The 17,284-nt window shown below is 29.1% G+C and overlaps 1 long non-coding RNA gene across 1 annotated transcript; it reads left to right on the forward strand.

Moving 5' to 3' along the window:
• The first annotated feature begins 11,129 nt into the window (after window positions 1-11,129).
• Window positions 11,130-14,311, forward strand: LOC126266361 (uncharacterized). The gene is made up of 3 exons (XR_007548766.1): window positions 11,130-11,272; window positions 11,324-11,435; window positions 14,184-14,311. It is a non-coding gene; the product is annotated as an uncharacterized LOC126266361 (long non-coding RNA).
• The last annotated feature ends 2,973 nt before the right edge of the window (window positions 14,312-17,284 follow it).

Raw genomic sequence — 17,284 nt, forward strand, 5'->3', positions numbered from 1 at the left:
GATGTAATATCTTTACACGCTCATCAAATACGAACATTGTTTTCTATAATCATATCTACATGCTTCCCATCAAACACAATTGATTTGTGGATCAAGTACAAAGATTATATGTGTGATGATATTTTGTATCAAATACGGAATAGAATGGGAAATCCAAATATGCAAATCAGTGAAGAAATTTACAACGAAGCATTGATTTTAATTGAAGACATGTGCTTGATGATGTCAAACAAACTATTAATTCAATTAGGCCTGGCCGCGCCCAATCGTCCAATGCATGATGCTTTTAACCAAGAGTTGCACCGAGAAAAACTGTATGATCTCAACACTTTGAAAGAATTAATTCAAACAAATCTTCCACTGTTGAATGAACAACAGAGGTATGTATTTGATACTCTTATGAAAGTAACAAATGATGAAACTGGGGGGATTTACTTCTTAGATGCACCTGGTGGTACAGGAAAAACTTTTTTGATTTCATTAATATTAGCAACAATTCGCTCACAAAATAAAATTACACTTGCACTCGCTTCGTCGGGAATCGCAGCAACTTTGCTTGAAGGTGGTCGAACAGCCAATTCAGCACTAAAATTGCCATTAAATATGCAAAGCAATGAAACTCCAACCTGCAACATTTCGAAGAACTCTGCAATGGCAAAGGTTTTGCAGCAATGTCAATTGATCGTTTGGGATGAATGCACGATGGCACATAAAAAATCTTTGGAGGCCTTAGACAGAACTTTAAAAGATCTACGGAGCAATCAGAACCGATTTGGTGGTGCAATGATTTTATTAGCAGGAGATTTTCGTCAAACATTGCCAGTGATTCCACGATCAACGCCAGCTGATGAACTCAACGCATGTCTAAAGTCATCCAATTTGTGGAAATATGTCAAAGTACTTCATTTAAGCAAGAATATGCGTGTTGAGTTGCAAAATGACCAATCTGGAAACATATTCTCTAAACAACTCATTGACATTGGTAATGGCAATTTTCCTATTGACATGTTGACTGGATGCATTAACTTTCCTCAAAGTTTTTGTCATTTAACTCAATCAAAAGAAGAACTCATTCAGAAGGTATTTCCAGATGTTGCTCAAAATTACAGAAACCATGATTGGTTAAGCGAACGAGCTATATTGGCAGCCAAAAACATTGATGTAAATGAATTAAATTTCAAAATTCAAGAACAAATTACAGGCGAATCGAGGATATATAAATCAGTTGATTCGGCAACTAACCAAGACGATGTAGTTAACTATCCACCGGAATTTTTAAACTCGCTGGATTTGCCAGGATTGCCACCTCACAATCTTCAATTAAAGGTTGGATCGGTAATTATAATGTTGCGAAATATCAACCAACCGCGCCTTTGCAACGGCACACGGTTAGCGATAAAAAAACTACTAAACAACGTGATAGAAGCAACTATATTGAAAGGAAAGTATAAAGGAGAAGATGTTCTCATACCGCGCATCCCAATGATTCTGACTGATGTGCCATTTGAGTTTAAACGACTACAGTTTCCAGTGCGGCTTGCTTTTGCTATGACCATAAACAAGTCCCAGGGGCAATCATTAAGTGTTTGTGGTATTAATTTGGAAAACCCATGTTTCTCACATGGTCATTTGTATGTTGCCTGTTCCCGTATTGGAAAACCATCAGATTTGTTTGTATATGCGCCAGGTAATCAAACAAAAAACATCGTTTATCACAAAGCACTACAATGAAAATAGAACTGATTTTTTTTTTTGTTAATAATTATGATTTGCATGATTAAAATTACTTACTTTTAAATGCTTATAGTGTTTTATTTAATTATTACCAGGGTGACGGTTCTGTTCAGGATAATTTTTTGCAAAGAATATAAAAAAGGTAGGAACAAAACACTGCCAGATTACAAATTTTTTTGACAGGACGAAGTCTGTCGGGTCAGCTAGTAGTATTATATTTATGTGACCCCAAGTTCGGATCAAATCTAGTCCAGTAATTTTAAAGGCCACAATAGCAATAGTAGCAGTTCACAGTTGAAGCAAAGTGCATCAAACAGTGGACCTCCAATTTTTCGCCACAACTTGTTTTTAAATGTGTTCCAACAACAGTGCGTCAGCCGAGCCAAGACAAAGAAAATTGTTGAAGACTTCATAAATATATCTAATAACAATATAGAGAATAGGAAACATAAAGTTGTGGCATTTGTCACATTTTCCATTAAGGAGACAGCCAACAAAGTGGAAGAAGTCATGCATGGTTATCGGATTGATAACAGGCCGTTGTACATCTCTTTTGCGGAAAGAAAAGAGGACAAAGTATAGCAGTACCAAATGCCGCTCCAGATGCAGCATCAGACACCAACACGAGTGCAACCACACATGGCACCTCAGATGTCATCTGTGATGAAGCCATCTCATAACAATAACGAATTCCAGAATTTTAAATCATAAATAAAAGTATTAACAACATGCTTAGTATGTACATAAAGAATTTTGATGAAGTTATAGATGAATAATGGTTCAAATCAAATTTTGCGAAGTTCGGAATTATAACATGCGTTAGACTCTTGATAGAGAATAGGAAGCAAATGGGTGGCATTTGTTTCGTTCTCCACTAAGGAAGCAGCCAACAAGGCGCAAGAAACCATGCTTGGTTGTCGGATTAGAAACAGATATCATATATATCGTACATTTCACATACAGAAAGGAAAGAGGACAAAGTATACAGTCAGAACGCATAAGCAATTGAACAAAGTATTTTAGTGCCACCGTCACCTATACCTCGAAACATAATTTTGATGACACCAGGTCTTAAACAAAAAAAGGATCTGTATTACCAGCATTATACCCATGGTATGGCATTCTTTTATAAGGCAGAAGATATAATTTCGCAAAATATGTTCCGGGCAGCACCTGTGATGATGTCTCACGAGTGCCATCCCCAGATACAATTCCAGGAGCCACCCAACACATCACCCCAAATGTCACCTAAGGAAATGCAGCACCATATGCAGTACCATATGCTACATCAGATAGTGCCCCACATGCAGTACCAGCTTTTAGCACACATGCAGTACCAGCTTCCACCACACATACAGTACCAAATGCATGTATTTTCATAATAATGACGAAAAATCATCATATCATCAAATCATATTAACAACATACTTAGCCTATATATAAAGAATTTCGACGAGGTGATAGACGAATAGTGGTTTAAATCTAACTTTTCGGAACTATAACATGCATTAGACCACTGATGGTGAATAGGAAACATAAAGGGGTGGCATTTGTCAACATTTGGACAATTTTTAGCCCTTTCATCTGCTTCAGCTCGTTCCGGAGATATACACAACTGATATTATTTTCGCTGAGCTCGCCAAATCCGGCTCCACGCTCTACGGAGCTGTTTATTTTTGTGAACCGGCCCTTTTAAATTTCTTCTTTATGAAATCATATCTGATGGCGCATCGCCTCCAATGTGGACGTTGATGATTAGTTAGTTGCGTGACGTGTGCCCAATTATTTGACAGTTAGTAACGAAAAGAGCCCGGTACGTCGGGTATCCGACTCTAAAGTCCCTCAGGAAACTCGAGATAGATGTGGCAATGATATGTATTTTATCTGAAGACCAATAAAGTTTATTTTAGTTTAGTTTAGTATAGACGTGTGTCCACAACGCTGCTGAAACTACTGTTAATTCTATCGGAGGATGAACCGAGTAGGTGAAGGTACTCTGGTGGTTTTGACATCAACGCAAGCCGATATTTTTCCTAAATGAATCCTTGCGCTTGTTGAGGTAAGAAAGCCGATTCACATAAATTGGTAAACTGCGGTGTCTGTGACAAGTCGTTTTTTATTGTGTTAAAATAAGCAGTACATTAGCTAAACAGATTCGAGCTGATTCTGGCTTATCGTTGAATTGTTCAACATGTAAGGAAAGGAACAACGACTTGAACAGTCTTAAGGCTGCTATTTTCAATCTCCAGGAGGAAGTTAGCAGTGTAAAATTCCAACTGTGTGGTAAATCGACTGAGAAAACAAAAGAATCAACCCTGATTCAAACTGGGAAAGTTATTCAGGAGATTGTCGAAAGAGAAAAGCGAAAGAACAATGTTATTACGAGTATATATATGGAGTTATTGAATCAAATAATACTAAGGCGAAAGCCGAACAGTCAGCACTTGACACACAATTGGCCAATAACATACTTGGTTTTGTTGAAGTACACGAAGACAATATTGTTTCTACTCGTTTAGGTAAATTCGATTCATCGAAACAAAATCTCAAACGACCAATTAAGATTGTTCTTTTCAATACTGAGAATGTTCGTACAGCTTAACGTAACAGCTCCAAATTAACAGACTCCAAGACTTCTAACGTTTCCCTATAATTTTATAAAATTCAGCCATGAGTTCTCAGCCTCAGTCTCTGCCTGTAACTAATAGAATCTGGAAACGATAGAATGAATAAAGAATAACTAATATATTATAGATGTTTATTCAATGAATATCTTAAATCTTATTTTTTTTATTTTCATTTACTATATTGGTATTTAATTTATTTGTTTATTAAAAAAAAATTAAATAATAGTAATTACAAAATTATATAACATGAAATCCTAAGCTATAATTTTTTTTATATCTTATACTCGGGGCTTTTTAAACTTTATGGAATACCGCACGACAACGGTATCATTTGGGTAAATATAAATACCATAAATTATTTGAAATAAAACGAATTGTTCTGTTCCCTTTTAGAGAGAAACTGCACGGAGATTAATTAAAAATTATGAGGCGGAACACCGGGTAACCGTTCTGCCACGGACGGCCGGCCGCCTCTAACAGGGGAAATCCAAAGGAGGCAATTGGTAAATGCCGTTACTGCAAATCGGTTTACTTGCACGTCAAATTTTACGGCAGAATTTGGCGTGAGTACCACAACGGTCAGGAGGGCATTACACCAAGAGGGGATACATAACCGTAGACCAGCAAAGGTTCAACTTTCCAATGAAAATAAACAAAAATGTCTAGAGTTTGCGGAGCAGTCTCGTTATTTTGATTTTAGCACCACAGTATTTTCAGATGAAAAATGTTTCAAATCGTCGGATCATGGGAGGTTGAAGGAATTGTATTCGGTTTGATGAAAACCACATCTTACCGAGTAATCGTTCCGGAAGAATATCCGTAAATCTTTGGGGGTGGATAAGCCCTAATACCTTCCTATATATGGAAAACTGACATAATTATCCTAGTATTAAAAAAAGGTGAATGGATTAGTTCTGAAATTGAAAATATACACAAAAAAATCCATCAAGCTGGATTGGAAGGTTAAGTTATTAAATTATTATTTATTAGTTTATTAATTATATTATTTATTAGATATATTATGTGCAAATTGAATAAAATAAATAAAATGAATAAAGTCCCAGAACATGAACCTGTTGTGAATACTCTAAATTATCGCTTGTAACCGGAATATTGCGTACTCTGGTTGCCTACCCCAGCCGAAAATGTCGAACCGCCACATCACGGAAAGGAGACTGAAGAAGATCAACAGTCAGCGTGTGTTCAACTTCGTTGAGTGATCCACATGTTGAATCTTTGGTATTTTCTTGTAATAAATGCCAATCAGTTAATATTGTGTTACTTTAAATTTCTGTACCATAAGATGAAAATAAAGGTATAAGGAATTAGATGATGAGTATATCTTATAATGCAAGTTTTGATAAATTTTAAACAACTTATTTGTAGGCAACTGAAAGTGAAGTAAAGTGGGAGGTGTTCACAAAAAACAAAACGAAAACTTCATGGTTCTACTATATTACAAGCTCTGAAGCCACCTTAGAGTCAAGTTGTGTAGAATTGACAGAATGTGATCCAGATGTGGGAAATGCTGATGCACAAGCTTGGATGTCGATGCTGATATGTACATTATGGACAAATCTATGAACGGTGCTCCCCTGATAATATAAAGTAAGCTTTGAAGAGTCAAGATTCTTCTTGGTTGTAGAAGGCTAAACCAAATAACGACTAATGCCTTTCAACATATGCAGTCTACCAAATGATGTAGATGTGGTTAAATCTAATCAATTAAGAGATTGCAATGCAGCTCTTGCTCACATTACGTCGTTCGAACCTGGAATTCGTAGTCTTGCATTTACTGCCGACGTTAATACAAAAGGTACAGTACAACAAGAAAAGCAAGTTTTTTTCCTACATGAAAAGGAAATCGATGAAGAACGATTTCGATAACAGTCCTAATAAGATGTCTAACAAATAACGGCTTTAATAAAGGGTGGAAAATTGCATGATGAAAACGAGATGTCGGGACCTTATACTTCGAGAGGATTTCCAACGTTCAAGGGACCAAATTCGACGAAGCCATCGATTGTCTGTATTAAGTGTGGACGACAGGGACACTTTGTATCACGCTGTACCGTACTAAACTTCAACCATTCAGTAGTGTTGTTCGGGTCAAACACAAAATAAAGCTGAAAAAGGTGTTAAAGAAGAAAATTTGTGTAATTGGAAGTGAAAATGTTTTTAATACCGCCCATAAACAAAAATGTAAGAAATAACTATTTTAAAATCCTTTACCACTAATGCAATTAAATCAAGATATTTTTAGTTTAGGACAAGATAAAGGACTGGTAATAATAGACACACCCCAGCCAACTAATCACCACGTTTTTGGTGGATACACGAAATAATTGTCAAATTTACAACCCTAATGTTTGTCGAGCAGCAGGTTACAAACCTTATTTTTGACAACCCCAAATTATATACCTATATATATACCCAAAAATATATAAATTTTAATAGAAATTTAACAGAAGTAATAATTTATGCTTGTTACTTAAAATATTACCTATTTTAAGAAACATATGGAACATGATTTCTTATTATTTTACATATCAGTTGAGGTGCGAAATTTTCAATATCTGGTTCATAAATACTGATATATTCTTCAGGTCACTGATTGTTCTTAGTATTTCTTCAATTAAAACAATGTATAGACTTCACACCTTAATCTTGTGACAATGGCCCATTAAATTCAGGAGCAGCCTGTTGTAATATCTAAAATATAAAAATTATAAACATGTGCATAATGAAATTGTCACAAATATATATTATTATAGATGAATAATCTTTCTTTTAGATGTGGTTCTTTAACTGAAAATATTTTAAATTATAATTACACTTGTACAACACAAAGTACTTATGAATGTTCTTGATAGTTAAAAAAAACCTATTTTTGTTACAATTAAAAATAAATAAATATACAATTAAAATAAATAAAATAACTTACGAGAAAATATTTGTCTAATAATACACAGCTGAGATTATAACAAACCTTAATCGATAAGAAATTAAGAATGATATAAAAAGAATAAGTTCCATGTAGTATACTACTGTGTATATAATTTCTCAAATTTCATCTAAGAAATGTCTTTCATTTGTTTCTTCAAACATGCTTGAAAAGTATTTTATTTTTTTTTTTTTAAATTCAATGTCTAACAAATTATTGAAAATTCATTCATTCTACCTCATTTAAGTTAGAAAATTTTGAACAAACAATTATAATTAAAATATGTTTATTATTGCAAATGTTTTTACAATCAAGGATAAATTTTATTACGTTATCAAAATTTCATTCATTTGTCATGAAAAAACTATAACATTCTGAGAATCTCCTTTGCTTCATCGTCTACGACTGAAATAAAAAATAATGATGTATATATGGAAATTAATAAAGGAAAATACAATTGGTCTTTTTAATTTCAAAAATATGTGTTTTTCTTTAATAAATAATTTTTTCAAATAACCATAACTGGTTGGATCAGTACAAAATTTGATTGTATTTTCATAAACATTTAAATAAGAATTCTCAATTTGGAACCCCACATTTTACTTCATCATTAATAAAAAAACGTTGACCCAATAGGCTTCAACATATTTAATAATAATTTTAAATTCTATTAATAGTTAAAAATATTATGATATATTAAGGTGAAACACTTATTTATTAAAAATAAAAATTCATTATTTTCAAAACGTTGTTGGACATAATTTATAAAAACATTAGCGAATGTGTTAATTATTTAACCTTAGAAGCAATTGATAAAAAGTACTGATTATAAAATATTTTCAACATTTCTTCTAAAAATAATTAATAATAAAATCATTTTCATCTTAATTAATTCGTTTCCAGTAAATTATATTGGTGGTATCGTTTTATTGTATTTTATAGGGTTTACATATACGTATGTAATATTTTGTGTATTATAATTTTTAGTCACAATACTTACTTTCAACTAATCTTTGAAATAAATAGATAATTAAATGAATTTTCAGCAGGACTCATTAATTTTATATTTATGGAACATTGACTTTGATTAATATTTATGACTATATTTTTTCAAATCACCATAATAATAAATCTACGTTTCACATCATTAAAATTCAATAATATGGATCAAATTAATTTAAGTTTAATTTTAATTTTGTTACTAAATTAAACTGTTTACTAAATAAAATATGATAAAATATATATGCTAAATATTGTTCCAATATACATTTATATATATATTTATAATTTTTAGTAAATATTTATTAATTTTATGTATATATTTTATGAAACTTCCATAGCTACATTATCCACTCTAAAATCAACTAAATATAATGTTTACACAAATTTAACACACCATTGTAATATATTTATAACCTATCTTACTTTCAGTAAAAAAATATTTCAATATTAATATTCTATATTTTTAAAAATTATATTTGAAAAATTGTTAAAATTTGATTAAATTTTGTCGGTGTTAAATGAAATACTTTTGGGATAAATTTAATAATATATTATTTGACTAAAATAAATATAAATCTTTTCATGTCGGACCACTACCGAGTTCCTTTCAACGTAGAAAAGACAATTTTTAATACAATACAATACAAAAATTAAATCCACCCATATTATATTAAAATATGTATATTAAAATATACATTTGTGTTGTTGGTTCTCAGATAATAAAATTAAGGTTTATACAGACTGAACCGAGATTAAATCTAATTTATTGCAGCTTACAGTACATAAAATGAGATAAAAAAACAAGTATAATAAAATATATAAACAAGTTATACTAAATTAAAATAATGAATCAGCACATCAAAATGAACATAAAATTAGTACAGATACCTTAATGTATTTGTTTATAAAGTTATGTTTGTTAAATATTTAAATATTAATATTATTAACTTATAAATTAAGTGCCATTAATTAAACAAAATATTATTTATTATTTTCTAATTTTGTTTCTTTGTTTAAAATTAAATGTTTGAAATGTATAATGGAGATCATACGAAGCACTTTATCATCATAATCAAATAAAAAATGGGTACTAACCTTCAATAATCCACTTTGTATCTTGCATAAATTGCAAGAACAGCATTAAGACATCGCTTCTAGAAACTCTTTTTCAAAACCTCCAGCTTGACGGATATATCTTTACTAATTCCTCCGTATTCTTAATTCAGGGCACCAAGAGATTTTCAGATGGGGTCGGTTCGATGAAAACACAAGCCTCAGTCACTAAAGTGGCACGTGGTCCTTGATTTTCCTTAGTTTCAAACTACAAAAACTACTATAAATTAAAATAAAAACAGAAAAATACACAAACGGGAACATTCACCTTTACCTGGACAAGTCTAGAACACAGTACACAATCATTATCACAGGGGATGATGAAGTAAATCCTGGATAATTAACAAGTTCTCCCGACTATCCTCGTTGTTGTTCCGTTAGCGATTGACACAACCAATATATACTGTGCGGTACACCAGTTACAGTATAATATACAGGAAGGTACTACAAGTAATAAACATCGTTTCACTACATGTGCTGCCAGTTTTACTTTTCAGTCTTCTTTATTGTGATAAGATGAGAGATTTATGTTCCTCGCCCTTAATATGACTGTCATAATTAGAATTTCCATACTCCGCATTTTTTCGGATATGTTTGGGTTTTAAGGGTGTCCGTTGTTGTTCCCAACAATAGAAAAAATTCTTAGAATGATTGAACCTTTAAAACCTTATTTCTTATTGGACTTTTGAATATTGAGCGTATCGAATGCCTTGATAATTCGGTTGTTAAAGGTTAAAAAGTAAATGTTGCAATGTATAAGCATTGACAGTTTTTCAGAACTGCTAAAAATATGTGAATTTTTTTTGCTATTACACAATATGCAAATGTTGATCGAATATTTTCTTTAATTGAAGATTTTCCTATATGATGATTAAATTGAGATATCAGAAACATATCACAAAATTTAGTGATTTATTGCCAAAGAAGTCAGACTCTCTTTTTCACCACGGAGAAATTTATATGTAGATATTTTTATATTCTATATACTTTTTAACATACTTTTTTGAAGATTTGCTACTATTTTACATAAAAATTATTATATCAGTCGTTTTTAAATCAAAATTTAGTTTTATTTTAATATATTTTAAAATGCTTTAATAATTTACATTTTTCAATATATTTAAGAATTGCTTTGTTAAGAATATTTAGTAAAATGAGTGGATTTTAGAAACAAATTTTCACTGTCAGAGTATATTCTTTTATAATCGATTTATCTATATTTAATCAACATTATTGGTTTATCTGGTTATCTTATAAATTTTAATTGTTTAAAACTGTTATGTATGTCTTTGGTAAAAAGTTACTTAGGACAAATGAGAAATTAAACTGACATGAAAATTTACGAGAAATGAAAATGAAAATAATCAGAAATACAAATATGACAGGTCAGTTTCACATTTACTATTCACTTATTTTGTCGATTAAAGTCAGTATTTCAAATTTTAACTGTTCAAAATTATTATACACCTATAAATATGTATAATGAGCAATAATTTTTAGTCATTTAAATAATACCATTCACATCACAAGTCACTTTTTTGTATTAAATATCGTCATAATTGACAAATATACAATATTTTCCACTCACAATAGGTTACTATATAAATTATGTTATATTTTTCAACATAACTGTTATATAAATTCCAAAATTTAAATAAACTTTAAAAAGTGGTTAAGATATATTATTAGCAATATTCTGGTCCATGCAGTTTGCAACCCACAACTCTTCGAAGTCACATGGGTGGTGTGTTCATCAGGAGAAACATAAAATGGCGGTTTGTGTTGATCGGTTATTCTTTGCTCAGTTATTTATAATAAATCCTTTATATAAACTATAATAGTGCTTTGAATGGTATAACAATATTAATATATTAAATAAACAAAACTGATTTTTTGTTTTTAGCATTGTCGCAAGAAACTAAGAAGCTTCTTCACTAAATTGTAAGTTTCTTAGAATAAATAAAAAATTAAACGAAGGAAGGAAATGAAACGAATCAGAAATGTAACTAATAAAGGTTTGTTTCGCATTTATTATAAATTAATTTTGCATATTATCATATCGATGGTGTGTTTTTAAAAGTACAATTACAACCTAAATTTATAGGTTATAACGTTTGTTGGAATTATTTCCCGATGTTTCGTTAGAACGAGTGGCTAGCATCTTTGGAGGTCTAATTTGGTTTGTGTAAAAATTTTTGTTAACATACACAATTGCTTGCTTCAATAATTGGATATCATAACAGAATGATTAAGGAAACAATTAAAATTCATAAACAGAGAAACAACTTCAATAGAAAAGAAGAAACATTGAAACTTGATAAAATATGGACACCAGAATTCAAAAAGACTAAAATTGCTAAGCAGACAAGAAAGACCAACAAACAGAATAAAATTTCTTGAATAACAAAATTGTCCAAGTTGTCATCAGACCTTTGAAGATGCTAGCCACTCATCCTAGCAAAATGTCAGGAAATAATTCTAACAAATAAGGACCTACAAACCAGGACAAATATAGATATAGAAATGGCCACAAAACTCTTAACTTTTGCAATTACAACTGTTCAGTTTTATATGTAAATGTAAATGTTGGACACAGTCTAATAAGTTTTAAATTTTGTTTTATCATACTAATGGTTACCTTACAAAGTTTAACTGTTTAAAATTGTTGTGCATATGTTTAGTATAAATATTTATGCTTTATCACAAGTTGCCTACAAGGTGTCTCTTCAGTTTTAAATATTGTCACAATTGGTATCAATCTAAAATATTCTTCATTCACAATGAGTTAGTATATAAATTATATTATACTATATTCTTTAACTTAACTATTATATAAAATTATTTTAATAAATTGGATAACTAATATGGATTTTGTTTTTAGCATTTAATGAAGAAACTAAAATCCTCTAAAGTTGTAAGTTCCTTAGGACAGATGAGATTAAACTGGCATGAAATTTTATGAAGAAAGAAAATGAAATGAATTAGTAACGTAGATATAAAAGGTTAGTTTCACATTTACTATAAATTAATTTTGCATATTACATACTGAGTGTGTTGAAATTGATGGTTGTAATTGACTGTTCACTATTTTATTGTGAAAATAAAAATTTTCATTAATATATGGACAAATAAATGTTGAACATGTAGTCTAATACATTTTAATACAAATAAGAAATTAAACTGACATGAAAATTTACGAAAAAAGAAAATGAAAATAATCAGAAATACAAATATAAAAGGTCAGTTTCACATTTACTATTCACTTATTTTGTCGATTAAAGTCAGTATTTCAAATTTTAACTGTTCAAAATTATTATACACCTATAAATATGTATAATGAGCAATAATTTTTAGTCATTTAAATAATATCATTCACATCACAAGTCACTTTTTTATATTAAATATCGTCATAATTGACAAATATACAATATTTTCCATTCACAATAGGTTACTATATAAATTATCTTATATTTTTCAACATAACTGTTATATAAATTCCAAAATTTAAATAAACTTTAAAAAGTGGTTAAGATTATATTATTAGCAATATTCTGGTCAATGCAGTTTCCAACCCACAACTCTTCGATGTCACATAGGTGGTGTGTCCATCATGAGAAACATAAAATGGCGGTTTGAGTTGTTCGGGTATTCTTTGCTCATTTATTTATAATAAACCCTTTATATAAACTATAATAGTGCTTTGAATGGTATAACAATATTAATATACTAAATAGACAAAACTGATTTTTTGTTTTTAGCATTGTCGCAAGAAACCAAGAAGCTTCTTGACTAAATTGTAAATTTCTTAGAACAAATAAAAAATTAAACGAAGGAAGGAAATGAAACAAATCAGAAATATAACTAATAAAGGTTTGTTTCACATTTATTATAAATTAATTTTGCATATTAACATATCGATGGTGTGTTATTAAAAGTACAATTACAACCTAAATTTATAGGTTAACGTTTGTTGGAATTATTTCCCGACGTTTCGTTAGCACGAGTGGCTAGCATCTTCAGAGGTCTAATTTAGTTTGTGTAAACATTTTGGTTAACATACAATTCGAAGATACACAATTGCTTGCTTCAACAATTGGATATCGTAACCGAATGATTAAGGAAACAATTAAAATTCATAAACAGAGAAACAACTTCAATAAAAAAGAAGACACATTGAAACTTGATAAAATATGGACACCAGTATTCAAAAAGACTAAAATTGTTAAGCAGACAAGATTGGCCAACAAAGAAAATAAAATTTCTTGAATATCAAAATTTGTCATCAAACCTCTGAAGATACTAGCCACTCATCCTAGCAAAATGTCAGGAAATAATTACAACAAATATGGACCTACAAAAAAGGACAAATATAGATATAGAAATGGCCACAAAACTCTTAACTTTTGCAATTACAACTGTTCAGTTTTATATGTAAAAATATTATTATTCATTAATATGTGGATAATAAATGGATAATTGAATGTTGGACACATAGTCTAATAAGTTTTAAATTTTGTTTCATCATACTAATGGTTATCTTATAAAGTGTTAAAAATTGTTGTGCACATGTTTGGTATAAATATTTATGCTTTATCACAAGTGTCTCTTAGTTTTAAATATTGTCACAATTGATATCAATCTAAAATATTCTTCATTCACAATGATTTAGTATATAAATTATATTATATTAAATATTCTTTAACTTAACTATTATATAAAATTATTTTAATAAATTGGATAACTAATATGGATTTTGTTTTTAGCATTTAATGAAGAAACTAAAATCCTTTCCACCACAGTTGTAAGTTCCTTAGGACAGATGAGATTAAACTTGAATGAAATTTTATGAAGAAAGAAAATGAAATGAATTAGAAACGTAAATATAAAAGGTTAGTTTCACATTTACTATAAATTAATTTTGTATATTATCATACTGAATGTGTTGAACTTGATGGTTGTAATTGACTGTTCACTATTTTATTGTAAAAATAAAAATTTCTATTAATATATGGATAAATAAATGTTGGACATGTAGTCTAATACATTTTAATTTTTAAATTATACTAAAGGTTATCCTACAAATTTTAACTGTTGAAAATTCTTTTGCATCTGTAGCATATATATGTATGTGGGGTAATTAGTTTTGGTTATTTAAATAAGATTAGTTATCACAAGTTACCTTCAAAACATCTTTTTAGTATTAAATTTTGTCACAATTGACTAAGGAACTAAAAAGTTCTCCACCAAGTTGTAAGTTTTTCAGAACAAATGAATAATTAAACTGTCATAAAATGTTATGAAAGAAGAAAATGAAGTATTTCCAGATTAAATAGAGGAGAATTTATTTTGAAGATCAATTTTTTTAGAACGTTAATTGCCGCAAACCACATTTTGATATCCTTTTCTAGAGACTTCGTTTTTATTTCAAATAGAATAATTAAATTTAAAATTTTTGTAAAAAGTTATTTCAATTTTTAGCTTAAAATTGTCATAGTAACCAATCTAATTTACAAATTCGTCTAATTTCAAACCTTATTTGAAGACATTTGACGAATAATATAACATATAATCAATTAAATTTGTTTTATTTTCATTTTTATTCTCGGACTATGTTGAAAAAATGTCACTAATTTAAAATTTTCATAGTGATTAATAAATTTTAAAGCATTTTAACAAATTTAGAGATATTTTTGAAGTAATTTGATTATTTGCTTTAGTGATTTTTGGCTTAAAATTGTAAAATTTCCAATTTGTTTATTGTCCAACATTATTTGCCAAATTTGATGAATGAATTTAATTAAAATTTTCTTACTAAATTTTAAATTTTTATGTTTTTTAACAAATTTAAATATATTTTTCAAATTAATTCAATTTTTTCAAATTTTTTTTACTGATTTTTGGCTTAAAATTGTAATATTACAAAATAAAATTTGTCTTATTTTAAACATTATTCAATGAAATTTAATGATTTTTTTTATATGATTTATTGGTTTCGTTTCATTTTTTTTACTTAATGTTTAATTGTCTTTAGCTAAGATATAGCTGGCAAATTATGATTTTTATCTTTAAACGTAAACGTGCTTCCATCTTCCTATCCCTTCTTATTAATTAAAAAATAATGGAATATGACTAAATTGATATTTTTGTCTTTAAAACATTTTTATCAATTGTACATTTATTTAAAAAGTTATATTAATCATTTTCTATGAATTGTTAAGTTGAGTCAGTTACAAAAATATTAAATATCACTTCTAAATTAATATTTTCTTTCTTTATCTTTAAATGTTTCTTTATTCTTTTTTTAATATTACTATTAATTATAATAAAATTAGAAATACACTAATTTTAGATTATGAAAATCCTGCGACGAAAATATTTCATTGCGACATTAAACCACCTTCCAGTAGTATTCCCCATGACTTTCAAATAGTTTGTGTAGAATTGAAATACACCATTTAGAAGGTCTTTTTATTTTCTCTTGTCAAAATTAGTATTGAAAATATAATTAAAATTAATCATCTGAAATTATAATAAATTATACTCGGTTACCAAGAACTAAATTGTAAAGTTTTTAGTGTGTTGTATTATAATTATATTTTTTATGTTTTTGTGTAATTTTTATTATTTTATTTTTAATATTAATTTTTAATAAACCATTTATGTATTGAAAATTAAGATATTCTCTACAATCCCCACTTCCTCTTTAAACATTTAAGAGTCATAATTATAATTGAAGAGGGTTTGTCACGGCGTTGACGTTTCAGGTTGTAATTGACCTCTGTTACTTGACTATCTATCATAAAACGTTTGTTAATTACTTTTTGAAAATAATTAGTAAATTGAAATATTGTATACATTAAGTATATAGTTATAATATTTTCTAACGTTTGTGGTCTTTTTGTTTTAGGTATCAGGATCACTTATCCGGAAACCACTCGTCGAATCTTATTTTCTTCAGTCAGTAGAACCAATTGTTTGAATCAATCAACTAGCACACCACAATAATTGAAAACTTCCGAGTTAGAACTCTCAGAACATTATTAAAGTCTATACTCATTTGGAGATTGACATAAGCACGAGTTACTCAGAATCGTTTTGCCCGAGTTGTGGACTTCATAAGTAATTTTATGTTTTTAGTATGCAATTTGTCACAGTGTAATTTATTCCTTCAATAGTATATACTCACTTGTGTACATGTTTAATTGTCCCAACTAAGGTTTATAACCTACTGGTCCGTAAACATTGGAGTTGATGAATTGACAATTCAAACATGTATCTAAAGGCTTAATTATAAAAGATTACCCATTACAGTTTTTATGTAGTTTATGAAGCTTAATTATCTCTTATGCATCAGTTGGAATAAAGACATTTTCTTTTTACCTTATCGAGGGGTCAGAAGGTCATTTTAATGTGTTTTTGATTTAACATATGACACTGGACAGTTGTCTCAAGAAATCGTTTTGCCCGAGTTGTGGACTTCATAAGTAATTTTATGTTTTTAGTATGCAATTTGTCACAGTGTAATTTATTCCTTCAATAGTATATACTCACTTGTGTACATGTTTAATTGTCCCAACTAAGGTTTATAACCTACTGGTCCGTAAACATTGGAGTTGATGAATTGACAATTCAAACATGTATCTAAAGGCTTAATTATAAAAGATTACCCATTACAGTTTTTATGTAGTTTATGAAGCTTAATTATCTCTTATGCATCAGTTGGAATAAAGACATTTTCTTTTTACCTTATCGAGGGGTCAGAAGGTCATTTTAATGTGTTTTTGATTTAACATATGACACTGGACAGTTGTCTCATTTAGTTGTGTTGAGTAATTTTACCTAATTTTTATCCTCGATGGATTAT

The sequence above is a fragment of the Aethina tumida genome, chromosome 8 (assembly GCF_024364675.1).
Source record: "Aethina tumida isolate Nest 87 chromosome 8, icAetTumi1.1, whole genome shotgun sequence".
In the NCBI taxonomy this organism is placed as follows: domain Eukaryota; kingdom Metazoa; phylum Arthropoda; class Insecta; order Coleoptera; family Nitidulidae; genus Aethina; species Aethina tumida.